The following is an 18,239-nucleotide window of genomic DNA, read 5'->3' as shown; positions in this document are numbered from 1 at the left end:
AAACATAGTTGTGAAGATCTGGATCAGAGGCATGGTATTACTAATGCTTCACTCTTTCATTGGGACATACAATTTTCATAATGGGTGACTGAACAGCTGGAAGATAGCTCCTTCAGCCGTTTGATCCTGTGCCTCAGCAATCTCTGCAAATGTCTGAATTTCATTACAGCTCCCTGTAAACAAGATGATATCATTTTCTATTTTTCATCCTTTTTGGCATGCTGTAAAAGCAGCATTTCTCCTGTAACCACTAACTGACAACACATGCTAACATTTTCCAGAACTGCAGAACACATACATATCATAATACACACAGAGACCTCTGCCAAAGTTTTCTCATGTCACCTGCATGTTAAGCAATGTCAGAAATGTTCTCCGGGGACAAAAACTGCCACCCCTGCAAGCTATACCAGAGGCATTCATTTTAAGAAATGGCACCGTTTTAAACACAGCATTGTAGGATTCTTCCAGAGCCTTAAGCTATTTCTGGCTCTGTAGCTTGTTCTTTAAATGTCTCATTAAAAACGATGACTTCCAATTGACTTTTTCCCCCCAAAAAATTACTATTTCCTTTTAACCCACTTCCCACTCCCTATAAAGCAGGAGTCAATGACTTTTAAAGGTCCTTATAAACCATTATAAAGTGGCTCCACGCCAGATCCTCAGGATGGCCAGGTTGGGTGAGGAAGAGGAGGAAAGGAGGAACTGTGCAGCCACTCCACAAACAGATCCTGTAAGGCAGAGCTTGAAGTGAGAGGAAGAAACAGGGACCTAAATGCAAATAATCTGCTCAGCCATGTCTTGGTCCCACTTTCTCCTAAAGCGTGTGGTGCAATAGATATTGTAGATCTGTGGCTGCTCTATCATAGATATATGATGTTGGGGAGTGGAAAGTTGTAAATCGCAAGAGATCACTACCCCTGAGTTTCGTTTGAAAATCTTTTCAGCTATAAGAAAGGGGGAGGGGGGAAAATCAGGGGAACAGCTGATAACAGCTACTTATCAGGTGGGAAAGAGAGAGATGCAGCCAGTCTTTGCCAATTGCAAAATAACCATCTCTGCATCACAGCTGCTTGGCCCAGCCAAATTTAAAAGTCCAGCCCCAGGAAGGCATGCTGGGAGAAAATTTCTATATAAGGGAAACCCTGTGCTGGGGCAACTTTGCAGGGAGTAAGAAATCAAATCCTACACCACTACATCATAGTTTGCTTTGAGTTTGGAGATATTTCAGGATATGCCCCTAATATGCTATATTATGTCTTAATTAAATGTAAGATTGTCTTGAGAATTCTGAATTATGGTTAGTCACATAACTGAGAAAATCTACTTAGGTTGACCTACATTTAAAAGTTCAGCTGCACCTAATTTCCCTTAAAGGAGGGTCAAGGGAATCTTTCACAATAGTGCAAATTCAGTTAAAGAAATGTTCTTAGCCAGTATTCCTCATCTGTTTCTTCTGCTATTATTGCAAATATACATATTTGAGCATCACAAGCTCCCAAGGCTCAAAGATGAAGCTATGCAAATTCAGACTGGAAATAAGATGTAAATATTTAACAAGGAGGGTAATTAACCATTGGAACAATTTACCAGCAGATGTGGCGGATTCTCCTTCACTTGACATCTTTACATCAAAATTGAATTAAAAAAGTACTTTAGCTCAAGCAGAAATTATGAGCTTGATGAAGATAACACTTGGTGAAATTTGATGGTTTGTGAAATACAACAGGGAAGACTAGATGACCATAACAGTTCCTCCTGGCCTTAAAATCTGAGTAAGGACAAGTTCACACGACAAAATTAAGTTGAATTAAGTTACGTCAATGTACAGCTACCACAGATATTAAATCGTTTTTGCATATGTTAACGGTGTGCAAGCTCACCAGAAGCGCTTATACTGATTTAACTGTCAGTGTGGGGCACTGTGGTACAGTTTCAGAAAGGCAGCAACAGTCCATGTAAGCAATGCCGAGTCTGCACCGACACTGTGTCACACTAACTACATTGAGCTAAGCACTACAGCTCTCACAGAGGTGGAGTTATTAAGTCAGTGAAGTGGACGAGTTGCATAGGTGGGAGCAATATTTTAGTGTAAACACTTACAGAGTTAAGTCAATGTAAACTGCCATACATTGACATACTTCTATAGCGTAGACCAGCCCTAAGAACTTCTCTTTCACAAAACGACTTCCTTAAAGTGAGCAATCCTGTTCTTATGACATTGTAATTCTGTTCCCATGACATTTCTTGGAATGTTAAAGTTAGCATTATGGGCCTGATTCACTACTACGTGAATCCAGTTTTATGCCAACATAACTGCAATGATTTCAATGGAATTACACTGGCATAAAACTGGAGTAATGCTCTGGTGAATGAGGCACTGAGACTTCACTGACAGCTATCTGGACACATGAAGGGTAGAAAGGTTTAAGATTAAGATGAAGATGTTTGAAAGACTCTCCCAATATACAAGACTATTCATGTTTTATTTATTACACAACCTATGAATGTTATTATTAGCCTCTATGCATTCTTGCCTTACGAGACATTTCTCAATAAAAATACCAAACATTTAAATACCAAATATATTAGGTTATACTGAACAAATGTAAATGTGGGTCACATTTCAATCCTGAGTGAACACGTAGCACTCACCTGTAGCGTCTCTACTTCTCCTCTTTATCTCTAGGCAGTGACAAGTAGCAGCATATACTGTGATCTGCTGAGCATGACTACTTGACAATACATCTTGGGAGCTGTAATTCACTGAAAAGATTTTCGCCTACAGGCAACTGATTCATATAAACATTTGAGGTCAGATTCTAGCTCACAGTGTGTACATATGTACACAGGAAAAATCCACATATTGTGTTGAAATGATTGTGGCTTAATCCTGCTTTCACAGGGAAAAACATAGCAAAATTGATCAAGAGGATTATGTAATATTGCTATTATAATTATTAAAATCATGCCAGTGCTTACATAACCCATGCCTTTATGGTATGGCACTCTGTCCCCCTCTAGCAACACCTAGCCCAGCCAGAGATTGATAAGTGTGCTACAGCATGAGCTAGAAGACATGTGGCTTTTTAGCTCATGTAGTAGAGACTCATGCACTAAGCTTCAGAACTTAACCCTGACAACTAGGGTCTGCCGATGTTAACTTACAAAGTGCCACTTTTAGGACAGTGTAAAATGAGGCTAACATTCATTGAAGTCAATAGGGTTTATGCACATGCACAGAACTTTCTGATGAAACACTTTTTTTTTTAAATCAGGAAAGATTGATTAGTCAAAACAAAATCTGTTTGTAAGAAAGGGTCAATTTCAACAGAATCCTGATTGGAAAGTTTTTTGGAAAAGGTTTTGAAATTGTCAAAAAGTTCTCTTTCAACATTTTCTAAACAAAAAGTTTTGGGTGATATTTTTATTTGAAATGACTTTTTGTTTCAGAATTTTAGCTCTAAATCAAAACAAAATTTTCGGATTGACCTGCTTCAAAATTGTTTAGGATTATTGGTTTGTGAAAATTTTCAAGATTGACATTTCAGGACTGGAAAGAATTTCAAAATCTCTAAAACCCTCATGGTGTCTGGCAACTAACTAGCCTGGTGGGATACACAGGATTAAGACCATTGGGATTTCAATTTTACTTCCACTTTCTACAAACTATTACATGGAAAGAGCAGATGTGGTTCTGTATGTACCCATGAGACCAACTTTCAAGCCACTTGCTCACCCAGCCTTACACACACAAACAGACGTCTGTTGTTATATGCCAACATCTACACATACATTGACAATGTCTTAGCATTTTTAAAGATATGAGATGTACACTGAGTGAGCTGTAATTTGGTTCTTTAGTGCCTTCTCTATAATATGCTTGAAACACCTATTGTAATATTATTCAAAGAGTTTACAATGAGTCAGAACACCTTTAAAAAGAAAAAAAGATGTTTAGGGTTTTACGGAAGCATTTCAGTAACTCTATCAACCCAAATCCAGATACTTCTGTCCTCGGTGCTATTAGCTTTCAAACACTCTTAATAAATTGCTATTACTGGCATTGCACCATTGGTGCCTATGATGCTAAAATTACATACAAATGGGCAAGTTCCCTGTTCCAAAGAGCTTGCAACATGAACAGAGAAATCATAGACAAGGAGTGGGCAAATGAGGAAGGAATGGGATATAAAGGAAAGTGACTAAGCAGCTGGGTTTGGCCCCCATCTTGTTATTAGCAAGGCTTTGCTTATTCATCTATAAATGCAGTGCTTAAATTGTAATGTAAGCGAAATAAAAAGGGTTCTGAGGTGAGGTCCAAGGATAGGAGCGAGCTGTTACCAGAGCAGGGTCAGCCAGGAGAAATGAATTTTCAGAGGGAGTTCAAAGGAAAGCACAAGAGGGCACATCTCTTCCAGAGAGATTGAGTGGCATGAAAAAAGGTATGGTGCCTTTCGTGGGAGGGAATTAATGTTTCAGCAAAGAAGGTGGCAGTTGGCAGCAGAGTGCATGAGGAGAAGGGTGTAGGAAGTGAGGAGAGAAGATGCAGGCTGGTGTGGTAAAGCACAAAGCCTTAAAAGAAAGGAAGGAGAGGTTGAAGTACATGGGTAGAGAGAAGAGGGACAAAAAGTGTCTGCAGGAGGAGCCAGGAAGATTATTTTGGCTGTTGTGTGGAATGGACTGGAGCAGGAAGAGATAAGAGGCGATCAAGCTCTTGAAGAGACGGTTATGGTAGTTTAGGTAACAGACAAGGGGCCACAGAACCTAGAGAGAAAAGGCTTGATCCTGCCAAATGCTAAGTTGACTCACACGTGGGCTCACTCACATGCTTAAAAGTCATGCTTACGCGCCTTGCTGAAACTGGGCCAGAATGCTCAGCACCTTGCAGGACAAGTCTTTTGTGACTTGTCTTGGTGCCATTAAGGGAATTATCAAATTGGGTATTCTTGTGTGTATTAAGATTTTTGCCCAGGGCAACATCCTGTGTTTTCATCTATTGTCTGTGAGATTAGTTTATATGCCATTCCCCAGAGGGTTTTTTTCCCTTTCTTTTACCTTTCTTTTCTTTAATTAAAAGCCTTCTCTTAAGAACCTGATTGATTTTTTTCCCTGTTTTTTGAGATCCAAGGGAATTGGATCTGGAGTCACCAGGGAATTGGTGGAGGAGTCTTTCAAGGCTACCCAGGGAGGGGAAGGTTTTGGGGGGAAAGGGAGTGATCCAGGTACTCAGAAATTCTGGATGGTGGCAGTGAGACCAGATCTAAGCTGGTAATTAAGCTTAGAAGTGTCCATGGAAGTCCCCACATCTGTACCCTAAAGTTCAGAGTGGGGGGTGAGACCTATGACAGTGTTGCTTTTTATTAAATTAGGTTCTATCTTGTATTCTGGAAGAGGGTGAAAAGAACAATTTAAATTTAGTTTTTTATACTGTGCATCAATTTACATATCCCTCTTATTCTTTACATTCCCATCTGTTAGGCTTTTTCAATCTCTTCTTGTATGAAAGTTCCTCTCTTTCTCTTAGTTATTTATCTTGCTCTTTTTCCTGGCTTTTTCTGTAGCTTTATGTTCACAGATATTTATTTCATGTTTCTAAAGTACAGTTTGTTTACACAAATAAAGAGATGGCTCCTCATCCTCCAAAACAGAATTAAGTTCCCATACTTCCCTATGTTTGTTTTTTAAGTGTAACCTTAACTTTGAATTGCCTGGATTTGGGATTTTTTTATTTTTTAAACCACACCTTTCAGATGAAAACTGCTTTTTAAATCAGACTATTTACAACACTGTTTGTTTGGAATGTTTGCGGGGAAAGGCTTTGCTAGTTCCTATTTAATTCAAACAGTTTTGAGGAAAGGGATAAAGAGGTAAAGCACAGTAGTGAGTTACTCTTCTCGGAATAAGGTGTCTCTTTATGAAACTGTGCTCAGAGAGCTATGCTAGTTTTTCTTGCCCTCCAGCACATGTCAACCAGAAGCAACACATCTAGATGTCCAAAACCAACAACAGCTTTCCAGATGTAGCTTTTTGTATCCAACAGAGTTATTGAGCAATGCAAAATAGACCTCATAGACTCCTGTTTTTCATACCAAGATTCACATTTCTGCCTGGCATCTGTAATTTGATTTATTCCTCAATTCCTCCCATGTGTTTGCTGTAATCTATGACATATGTAATGTGGGCTTGTTTATGTGTGTGTTCTACTTTCAGATGGGACTTGCAAGCTTACTGCTATTATTGGCAAAACTTAAATACACATGTCTTTGATCTCCAGTTTTGCCAACAGATCATTACAGCACAGACACTATCTAGGCCAGTGGTCCCCAACGTGGTGCCCATGGCTGCCATGGTTCCCACCAGGCATCTATGTGTGCCCACATACTGTCCAGTGGATGAGCATCTGCCGAAATGCCGCTGAGAAGCAGGGTCATCCAGAGGCGTCACCGCCGAAATGCTGCTGAAATGGATGACGCTGCTTGTCAGCGGCATTTTGGCAGCAATGCCTATTGACGGTGCCGCTTCTTGGCAGCATTTTGGCGAATGTTTGTCCACCAGCCACGGTCCTCGGTGGCTCGTCATCCAGCGCCCACCAGACAAAAAAGGTTGGGGACCACTGCTCTAGGCCTTTGCTTTCTTTAATGTTTTTTATTATTAGTTCTTCTTCTTTTCATGATGGGCTTACCTTTTTCCCTATCACTCTTTCCACCACCACCACCCCTTTTTTTTGGTGGTTCTAAGTCCCACTGCTCTAAAGTACTTGTAACTCCTTGAAAAATGAAAAATAATACGGTGGGATTTCCAAAAACCTTCAGCTCCTGTTGAAGTCAATGGGAGTTTTACCACTGACTTCAATGGGAACAGAGTTAAGCCAATGCTGAGTGCTTTGGAAAATGCCACCTATAATGTTGTAATACTACCTACCCCCTTTTTAAAGTTCAGAATATAGTGACCACTGGCATTATTATAACGATTTATTATCTGATTATGAGAGTGTCCAAAAGGCCCCACTGAGGAGCAGTGTCTCTTGGTGCTTTACAAACACACAGGCAAGCATGGCAGACCCATTGTCAGTGCCTTTGCTGAATTAATTTCTGCAAAGCTATCCAATAATAGTGTGTGTGGCAACAACCACAAAATGAACCTTTTTACCGTAATGATGTAATATTTGGCCTGAAGGTTATTAGTGATTATTCAAAAACATCCAGGAGGAAGTTGTGGATTCCGCTCTTACGATGCTCAGAGTCTAATTCAGAGATGAACGTTAATGCTGGGCCTGTAGAAAACAGCCCTCAATAAGGCCCGGATTTAGTAGGAAGGAGCTCTGCATAGATGCTCCCTGCCCTCTCACAGAGCCCCACTGAAGTCTGTGGGGCTCTGGGCAAATGCAGACGCCCACCTGCCTACACAAAAGTTTCTTGCAGGTTTCAGGCCTAAGTAATGTTTTTATCCAGAGTTCCTCCCAAAGGAGAGTGATGTACTGCAAGAGTAGGATGGAAAGGTGACCGACTAAGGTAAACAATCTTATTGCTTTAGGCTCTGAAATATGTGCTGAAAGTCCCTGACAGTCACATGCAGAAGGGTACCTGGTGCTGTATTTCCTTCTTTTCAACCTTATGATATCCATGTCTGCCCTGGGCAGCTCTTGCCCTACCCAGCATGCTCTCTGACAAGCTACCATAGAGCTTCACTTGCTTTCCACACACTCACTGCTGAGGGGTGATGCCGCTATATATTATTTTTTAGTATATTTTCGATCCTGTGGCCTGAGAGCAATTGCAGCCCCAGGGAAACAGTTTCAAAGGTCATAAGCATCTGAAAACAAGGAATTAGGGTCAGATTCTGCCCACTGACGACTTCTCTGCAGCTGTTGCAGAACTTACAATGCTCTCTGTGCAGGAGCAGTGGTCCACCTGTGTGTAGATTCTGGCAGAATTGGACCCTGGTGATGTTGTAAGAGTTCAATGGGACTAATCAGAGGGCGGGAGGAGAGGAACTGCGTAAGGATTAAGCTGGACAAGACAAACACACAGTAAAGAATCAGACATTAAAATGATTGCAAAGGGTTTAAAAGTGGAGTAACCACACGATTTATAGTAACATCCTGATAAAGCATTTAATTGTGATGATGATAGGGAACAATTCTCAAAAATCAGCCAAACTGTTTTCCCATTTTTGGGGCAAGATTCATTCTCTACTGTATAGCAACCTCCACAGCAACTTCTGGCTCTATTTTCAATACATACCTTCTATCTACCATCAAGTGCTGTCTCCTTACAAGCAATATCATACAAGGACTACAGTTCTTGCCAAAATCTTCTTGCACAGAATCAGAGGCTAATGCAGGGGTCAGCAACCCCTGCCGTGCGGCTCGCCAGGGTGAGCACCCTAGCAGGCCGGGCCAGTTTGTTTACCTGCCCGCATTGGCAGGTTTGGCTGACCGCGGCTCCCATTGGCTGCGGTTTGCCGTCCCAAGCCAATGGGGGCTGCGGGAAGTGGTGTGGGCCGAGGGATGTGCTGGCTGTGGCTTCCCGCCACCCCCATTGGCCTGGGACAGCGAACAATGGCCAGTGGAAGCCGCGGTCGGCCGAACCTGCTGACATGGCAGGTAAACAAATTGGTCTGGCCTGCCAGGTGCTTACCCTGGCGAGCTGAGTGCCTGACGTTGCCGACCCCTGGGCTAATGCCTCTGCAAGGTCTGCAGCAGCTGGCAGTGGTGATCCATCTAAATGTCAGATTAATATTGTGTATATATATATATAAAATTGCCCCTACAGTACAGTGTATTGCACTACATATGATATTCTAACTACTCTGTGTGTGTGTGTGTGTGCGTGTGTGTGTGTGTAGACAAAAAAATGGACCTAATTCTGCTCCCATTAACGGTGTTGCAAATTCCCCTCCCCCATTTTAATCATGAGTTAAATATTAGATATTCTTCTTGAACTCCCAGCTCCTGGAGTCATATGATTCTATGGGAATCTCAACATTCATTTTTTAAAAAAAGTTTTAGACCTCTTGTTGCGGAGGAAAGCTTCAAAACGTGAACCCTAAAGGCTCAAAAGCCAGACAGGAATTCAACAATACAAAAACCAAAACAAACAATTTATTACTGTAATAATATCATGATTCTTTTGGGGCTGGGGGTTCCTGATTTTGGAACCATTGGGGCTGACAATGCTGCAATAATGACAATAGCAAACTCCCATTGATATCAACGCAAGCAAGACTGAGCCCTACCAAAGTGTGTAAAAAGCTTTATGGATGGTTTTTTTTTTAAACCATTTAAAAAAAAAAAGGCCTACAGAAAACTTCAAAAGATCAAGTAAATAAAATCCACAAAGCCCTGCAAATTTGTGGATATCCACGGACCATGTTTGCAGATCGTGGATTGGCTGCGCATATAAATTTTGCATCCCCACAGGGCTCTAAAACTCCATCTGGAATCTTCAGCTGATATAAATTGAGGTCCTTCCATTGACTTCAGTGGAGCTACTTCAATTTACATCAACTGAAGATCTGGCATCTAGAATAAAAATACAGGGATTTTATAAAGCTCTGGGCACAGATTGTTCTCTAATATACAGACCCCCAACACCATGCATTAGATCTCAGCTCTCAAAATGGTGCTTTTATCTGGATATAAGTGTAAATGAACGGTCCCACCACTATCGATTAATTTTACCAAGAACATGATAGCAATTCTTCAAAATAACAAAGGACTGAAGAGAAAATACTCTCATGCACTAATACTGTTTGACAATGGCACTGAGAATAACCTTATTTATAGTCATAAAAGGTACATGCCCAGGCAGAGCCAGAATTGCAGTGAAAAATTCATAACCTCCTTTGAAGTTCTCTCTATTAGAATAGTTTGACTTTTGAAGAGAGTTTATATACTGGGTTACAAGACCACAATGCAAAACTGTGTAGTTCTGATGGCAGAATTTTGAATGAGGCCCCTTACTCAAATAGAGTTGAATGTCAGTTTGGGTTATCAATTTATTAGGAAGGAATACTGGAACTACAATGAATAAATAATAATATTCTGTCCTTATTTAAGTGTAAAACCTAGTAACATTAAAGTAAATAGCAAAATTCCCACTGACTTCAGTGGGAACAGGATTTTGCCCATAGTACCTTACAAATAAGGATTTTAATAATACCTTTTAAAAGAGAAAAAGAGGCAAAAATATGATTAGTTGCACTTTTCTCTCTCAGCGATAGCCAAAACAACGAAACGCAAACATTGTTGGTGGATGGGTTACATTTTTGTCCTTAAGCATTGAACTTTTTTTGGAAAAAGTGTGCAAAAGCATGTAAAACCAGAACCAAACAACATCATATTATATTTTATTGCCAGTCAATGGGCACACTATCCCCTGTGCAAGAAAAAACATCAAATGGGCCAGGACTCTCCCCAAGTCCTCTCTCTTGGACTTATTTCTTCAAAGAACTGTTGGGGTGGCAGAACTTCCCCTCTGTAATGGGAAGTGTGTGAGGTCCTTGTCCTGAGCCCTCTGTACAGGGCTCAGGAGAGTCCTGGAGGCCCGTGAATATTTCCAGAGAGGCCCTGTGCCTACACAATGGTTACCAACCTCCTCCCACACTCCACCCCTCATCTGACCACCCTATGCATGACAGCATGACTGCTAATGCTGACCACCCACAGTTGACCTAAACCAACCTCATGGGTATTTCTGTAATGGGAGGTGCAACCTAAGTAATGCAGCACTGACTGGATGATCTCAATAGATTTATGGGCAACACTGTCACAGAGCGGCTGTCTCTCATTGCTTCAGGAGTCACACATCCCTGACCATGTTTTTTTTTTTCATGGAGGGCTGTCCCATCACTGAGATTAGGAAGGAGCACACCATGAAGGCACTGCTCCCACATGTCTGGGTGCTTTTCTATTTTGTTCCCCTCTACTCTACACAGTGGAGGGGATCAGGAAACCTTATACATTTAAGCAGGTTGACCAATTAAATGCCAAACCATTTGATCCCTCATCTCTTCCATTACAGATCAGTCAAATGTGATTCACAAACCCCGGGGCACAAACTCCCTGAAAACACAGGTTAATATTGAAAACATGGACACCACTTTAACTAGCAGCTTCATTTTAATTAGCTGGCTCCCAGCAAAGATATCTAAAATTGTCAGACTAGAGCAGTTATTCAGTCCAGTGTGCAAACTAGGTGCTAATTAAAGGATTTGAATACCTGAACTTTTGCAGCACAAAGCTGCAAAGTAAATTAGCATTTCATATACTAGTCATCAGCACAAGGTGAAAAGCAGTTGCACTCTCCTTAAATAGGTCACAAATACAGTAAATTCTGTTACACAGATTATAAACCACCATGCAAAGTTACACACTGCAGCATTCCAGTTCTTGCAAAGAATGTACAGAAACATAGGGTATGTATATACAGGGTCTGTCTTTGTGCACTATAAAAATTAAAAACAATGTACAGGATGACTAACTGCTTATCCTCCATTGCTGCAGTCGGAGAGCCAGCATTATCTCAGGGGGGCTGCCCCTCCCACTACAGTTAGTAAGAAATAAGACAGATCTGTAAATCATGTTCTTTTATAAACATGCAAAAGGGCCAATCCTTAATGAATAGGAAGGCCTGTGGAATCAAATACGATGTTAATCAGAAAATGTTTAACAATGTTAAGTTGTGGCCCCAGTTCTTAAGGGCTGATCCAGAGTCCATAAGAGTCAATTGGAGTCTTGCTATTTTCTTCAGTGGGCCCTGTCATAAACAGATAGTTAAGAGTTAATAGAATAGGGTTACTTCATGTCTCTTTTGCCTATAAAGGGTTAACAAATTCAGTGAGCCTGGCTGTCACCTGACCAGAGGACCAATCGGGGGACAGGATACTTTCAAATCTTGAGGGAGGGAAGTTTTTGTGTGTGCTGTTAGTTTTTGGTTGTTGTTTTCTCTGGGTTCTGAGAGAGACCAGACCTGCAACCAGGTTTCTCTCCAATCTCCCTTATACAGGTTCTTATAGATTCAAAATAGTACAAAATAGTAAGTACTAGGTGATAAGGCGAGTTAGGCTTATGTTTTCTTTATTTGCAAATGTGTCTTTGGCTGGGAGGAGTTCAAATGTGTATTTGGCTGAAAGGATTTTAATTTGTACTTGTATACTTAGGCTGGGAGGGTATTCCCAGTGTCTATAGCTGAAAGACCCTGTAAAATATTCCATCTTAAATTTACAAAGATAATTTTTACTGTTTTTTTTCTTTCTTTAATTAAAAGCTTTTCTCGTTTAAGAACCTGATTGTTTTTTTTATTCTGGTGAGACCCCAGGGGACTGGGTCTGGATCCACCAGGGACTTGGCGGAGGGAAAGGGGAGAGAAAGGTTAATTTTCTCTCTGTGTTAGGATTACTTTCTCTCTCAGGGAGAGTCTGGGAGGGGGAGAGAGAAGGAGGGGGGAAGGTGGATTTTCCTCTCTGTTTAAAGATTCAAGGAGTTTGAATCACAGTGATCTTCCAGGGTAACCCAGGGAGGGGAAGCCTGAGAGAGGCAACGGTAAGGGAAAGGGTTTACTTTCCTTGTGTTAAGATCCAGAGGGTCTGGGTCTTGGGGGTCCCCAGGCAAGGTTTTGGGGGGACCAGAGTGTACCAGGCACTGTAATTCCTGGTTGGTGGCAGCGCTACAGGTTCTAAGCTGGTAATTAAGCTTAGAGGAATTCATGCTGGTACCCTATCTTTTGGACGCTAAGGTTCAGAGTGGGGATTATACCATGACAGCCCTGGATCAGGCACTTGGCAGGAGCAGTGAGAAGCTACCCAGAGCCCTCCTGCATCTACACTCATGAAATTTGCTACGCCCTCTGCCTTAGACTGTAATTTTTTTGCAGCCAGAATGGTACAGAAAAATCCCTGTGAAAGATCAGTATTTAGTATTTAGGGGGATTTAGTATTAATTTGTTAAATCCAGTGAAAAAGCACAAAATGCAGAAATCATGGGAAGAACCTTTGGAGTTTGTGGAAAGGATTAATGAAGTTACCCATAATGTGCAGGAGCCCCACAGTGAAGTTGCCCGCAGATGGTACACATGAATAGCCTAAAAGCTTATCACAGCTATGAAGTTCTTCTTGTGCTGTGAAGGGGTGGACTAGTTCCTCTGTGGATGCATCTACACAGCAAAAAAAAACTTGCTGTCACAAGCGTCACAGCCTAGGTCACTGACGTGGGCTTGTGGGACTCTCGCCATGGGGCGAAAAATAGTAGTGTAGGTGTTCGGGCTTGGACTTGAGCCTGGGCTCCGAGACACTTCCTCCTCACTGGGTTTCAGAGCCTGGAGTCCAGCCTGAGCCTGAATGCCTACACTGCTATTTTAGTCCAGCAGCATGAGCCAGTCAGTTGACTGGGGCTCTGACACTCACTTCCACAGGTCTCTTTTTGCTGTGTAGACATACTCTCAGTTAGTGCCTGACAGGCACAGGGAAACCTGACTAGAAAACACTGATATATGGAAAAGACTAACCCCAGATGAACGGTTAGAAATCCTAGCTCTGCTGGAAACACCACCAGCAGGTGTTTTCCAACAAGCCAAGTTGGACTGACAAAGCGATCCGTAAGATCAACATTCCAGCACCAGCACCCAGTAGCCTACAGAGCAACAAGTAATATGAAGGGGCAAGTTCATAGACTTTAAGGTCAGGAGGGAGATCATCTAGTCTGATCTCCTGCAGCACAACTGTATATGTAGACATGCCCTCAGTGTTAAGTCTTCTGTTACAATGTTCCCTTTTTTTTTTTTTTTTTTTTTTTAACATCCTGGTCCTTTGTTTGCAGTTGTCTTTGATGGTTTTGATTGACTGTTGGGATGGGGCATTTGTAAACAATTGAGCCTCACATTATCTCCCTGGCTGAAAGGGCAGGGGTAAGAGAGAGGAGCAGTAATTCCCTCCTGTGTGAACAGGCTGCCACTGACTAATATCACTCCCTGGTGACTCCTTTTAACCTTAAGACCATAAGAATATAACGTCAATAGCACTGTCCCCACCTCCATTGGTGCAACTTGTGTTACTCGAGGGAGAAAGTTTATTCACACCCTTGCACGACATAAGTTATACCAACATAAGATGTAGTGCAGACAGAGCCTCATTCAGTAAACACAGAGTGGGGAAAGGCACTTTAGATCCATTCATTGAGGATACATTTTGTTGAACGGGAATAGTTTTCATGAAAGGCTGGATCCTGGTTCCTGTGAAGTCAGCCAGTTCTGTGGAAGACTAGACTGAACTTTTATTAGCTCAGAAAGGTAACTGTTAATAAGTGTAGGACCTCGTTCACGTTTTATTATTTTGTTTTGATTGTAACCAGCAGCTTTCCATTACTCTCTCTTGTTTCTAGTGGAATCTCTGTTCTTTCTCAAATAAACCGATTTTGTTTCATTGCAAGTGCAGTGTGTTAAACAGAGCAGTGATTTAAGGTAAAACTGGTAAACTGGGGTACACTGCTCCTTTGTGGGCAGAGGAATGGAGATTTCTGTGGGTGGTACTGTCAAGAGCTGGATATCACAGGGGAATGTTTCAAAGGGACTCGGGGACTGGGGTGACCTACAGTTAACCTGCAAGGCAAAGTCAGGGCTGGCATAGCCCAGAGAAGAGTGCTTGAGTGGCTAACAGGCTGGTGATGTTGGGGAGCTAAATACCCAATTACCACAAGCAAGACTCACTCACTATGCAAGCAGGGGGTAACAGAGAGACTCATAGACTTGGATACCCCAAGAACCATCACAGAGACCCACCCCATAACAGTTAACCGCTTGGTGGTTAGGGCACCCCTTGGCATGGGGGAGAATCATGTTCAAGTCCCTGATCTGCCTGATTCAGCCCTGGGACTTGAACCTGGATCTCCCACATTGCAAGTACCAAGCTATTGGTTATTCTCTCGTTTTGACCAGAAATTACATCCTGCACCTGAGAAATCTTCCTAGTGAAAGTTTAATCAAAACTGATATGTTTCTGCAAAAAGGAGAGGTTACTTATCTTGTACAATAACTGGAGTTCTTCAGCATGCTTTGTTCCTATGGGTGCTCTGCTTCAGGATCTATACACACCCATGCACACGTGATTGTACATTTTCATCTGCAGTGTCCATGCGTCCATGCTGGATTCCAACACATTCTTGTGCTCCAATGTGAGAGTATACAGGGGAGGGCAGAGCTGCCACCATTCCTGTTCCTTCTCCACCACAAAGTCCAGAGAGAACGACTCCGGAACAGAGGGGAAGAAGGGCAAGTGCTGTGTAGTGGAGCACTACTGATACAAAACATCTCGAAGAACTCCAGTTATCTTACAAGGTAAGTAACTTCTTCAGGTTATTGTCCCTATGGATGTTCTACTTCAGGAGACTTCCAAGAAGTACCTCAGGATGAAGGAGGATGACAAGGAGGAGGATTCAGTACAGACTGTTAAACGGCATCACCAAAAGCAGCCTCAGCTCTGGAAGCAGGAACGAGAGTGTAGTGCTGGGAAAAGGTGTGCACCAAAGACCAGGTAGTGGCCTTGCAAATGTCTGAGATAGGTATCTCATGGGGCCACAACCGTGGTACCCTCAACCCACCCAGCAATATCGTCAATCTATCCAACTACACACTCAGCCCAGAAGAAAAGTCTGTCCTATCTCGGGGACCCTCTTTCTGCCCTGCCACCCCCACCAACATGATACAGTTCTGCAGCGATCTGGAAGCCTACTTCCGCAGTCTCCGACTCAAAGAATACTTTCAGGACAACACTGAACAGGGCACTGATACACAGGCACCCTCCCACCAACACCACAAGAAGAAGAACTCCACATGGACTCCTCCTGAGGGTCAAAATGACAGTCTGGACCTCTACATTGAATGCTTCCGCCGACGTGCACAGGCAGAAATTGTGGAAAAACAACATCGCTTGCCTCATAACCTAAGTCGTGGAGAACGCAATGCCATCCACAGCCTCAGAAACCACCCAGACATTATCAAAGAGGCTGATAAAGGAGGTGCTGTTGTCATCATGAACAGGTCTGACTACCAAAAGGAGGCTGCCAGACAACTCTCCAACACCAAATTCTACAGGCCACTTCCCTCAGATCCCACTGAGGAATACACTAAGAAACTGCAACATCTACTCAAGACACTCCCTACACTAACAATGGAACAAATCAACATACCCTTAGAGCCCGACCAGGGTTATTCTATCTACTACCCAAGATCCACAAACCCGGAAATCCTAGACGCCTCATCATCTCGGGCATTGGCACTCTCACTGAAGGACTGTCTGGATATGTGGACTCCCTACTCAGACCCTATGCCACCAGCACTCCCAGCTATCTCAGTGACACCACTGATTTCCTGAGGAAACTACAATGCATTGGTGACCTTCCAGAAAACACCATCCTAGCCACCATGGATGTAGAGGCTCTCTACACGAACATCCCACACACAGATGGAATACAAGCTGTCAGGAACAGTATCCCTGATGATGCTACAGCACAACTGGCTGCTGAGCTCTGTGCCTTTATCCTCACACACAACTATTTCAAATTTGATGACAGTAAATATCTCCAGATCAGTGGCACCGCTATGGGCACCCTCATGGCCCCACAATATGCCAATATTTTTATGGCCGACCTGGAACAATGCTTCCTCAGCTCTCATCCACTCACGCCCCTTCTCTACCTACGCTACATTGATGACATCTTCATCATCTGGACCGATGGGAAGGAGTCTCTGGAAAAATTCCACCATGATTTCAACAGCTTCCACCCCACCATCAACCTCAGCCTGGACCAATCTACACGGGAGGTCCACTTCCTAGACACCACGGTGCAAATAAGTGATGGTCACATTAACACCACCCTATACCGAAAACCTACCGACCGCTATGCCTGCCTTCATGCCTCCAGCTTCCATCCCGGGCACATCACACGATCCATTGTCTATAGCCAAGCACTGAGGTACAACCGCATCTGCTCTAACCCCTCAGACAGAGATCAACACCTACAAAATCTCCACCAAGCATTCTCAAAACTACAATACTCGCATGAGGAAATAAGGAAACAGATCAACAGAGCCAGACGTGTACCCAGAAGCCTCCTACTGCAAGACAAACCCAAGAAAGAAACCAACAGGACTCCACTGGCCATCACTTACAGTCCCTAGCTACAACCTCTCCAACGCATCATCAGGGACCTACAACCCATCCTGGACAATGATCCCACACTTTCACAGGCCATGGTGGCAGGCCAGTCCTCTCCCACAGGCAACCTGCCAACCTGAAACATATTCCCACCAGTAACTGCACACCGCACCATAGTAACTCTAGCTCAGGAACCAATCCATGCAACAAACCTTGATGCCAACTCTGCCCACATATCTACACCAGTGACACCATCACAGGACCTAACCAGATCAGCCACACCATCACCGGTTCATTCACCTACACGTCCACCAATGTAATATACGCCATCATATGCCAGCAATGCCCCTCTGCTATGTACATCGGCCAAACTGGACAGTCGCTACGGAAAAGGATAAACGGACACAAATCAGATATTAGGAATGGCAATATACGAAAACCTGTAGGAGAACACTTCAACCTCCCTGGCCACACTATAGCAGACCTTAAGGTGGCCATCCTGCAGCAAAAAAACTTCAGGACCAGACTTCAAAGAGAAACTGCTGAGCTTCAGTTCATCTGCAAATTTGACACCATCAGCTCAGGATTAAACAAAGACTGTGAATGGCTTGCCAACTATAAAATCAGTTTCTCCTCCCTTGGTTTTCACACCTCAACTGCTAGAACAGGGCCTCATCCTCTCTGATTGAACTACTTCATTATCTCTAGCTTGCCTGCATATATATACCTGCCCCAGGAAATTTCCACTACATGCATCTGACGAAGTGGGTATTCACCCACGAAAGCTCATGCTCCAAAACGTCTGTTAGTCTATAAGGTGCCACAGGACCCTTTGCTGCTTTTTGAGATGGGTATGTTTTCAGTAGGGTCACGGAGGAAGACTTAGCCCTAGCAGAATGGACAATCACTCTGGGAGGGGAACACATGGCTTTGTAACAGATTAAGATGCACGCCAAACTTATTTAGACAATCTCTGGATGGAGATCAAGTTCCCTTTCATTTGTTCGGCAATAAAGATGAAAGGTCTAAGAAGTCCTAAAGTGCTTAGTTCTGTCAAGGTAAAAGACAAGAGCTCTTCTTACATCGAG

The 18,239-nt window shown here is 42.9% G+C and overlaps 1 protein-coding gene across 3 annotated transcripts in view; it reads right to left on the bottom strand.

Annotated features, from left to right (window-relative positions):
• The window catches only part of PDGFD (platelet derived growth factor D), a 181,186-nt gene that overhangs the window by 149,043 nt on the left and 13,904 nt on the right, over positions 1-18,239 (bottom strand). The window lies entirely within an intron of this gene.

This window comes from Gopherus flavomarginatus, chromosome 1, assembly GCF_025201925.1.
Source record: "Gopherus flavomarginatus isolate rGopFla2 chromosome 1, rGopFla2.mat.asm, whole genome shotgun sequence".
NCBI classification, from domain to species: Eukaryota; Metazoa; Chordata; order Testudines; family Testudinidae; genus Gopherus; species Gopherus flavomarginatus.
This window is presented reverse-complemented; position numbering and strand designations above follow the sequence as displayed.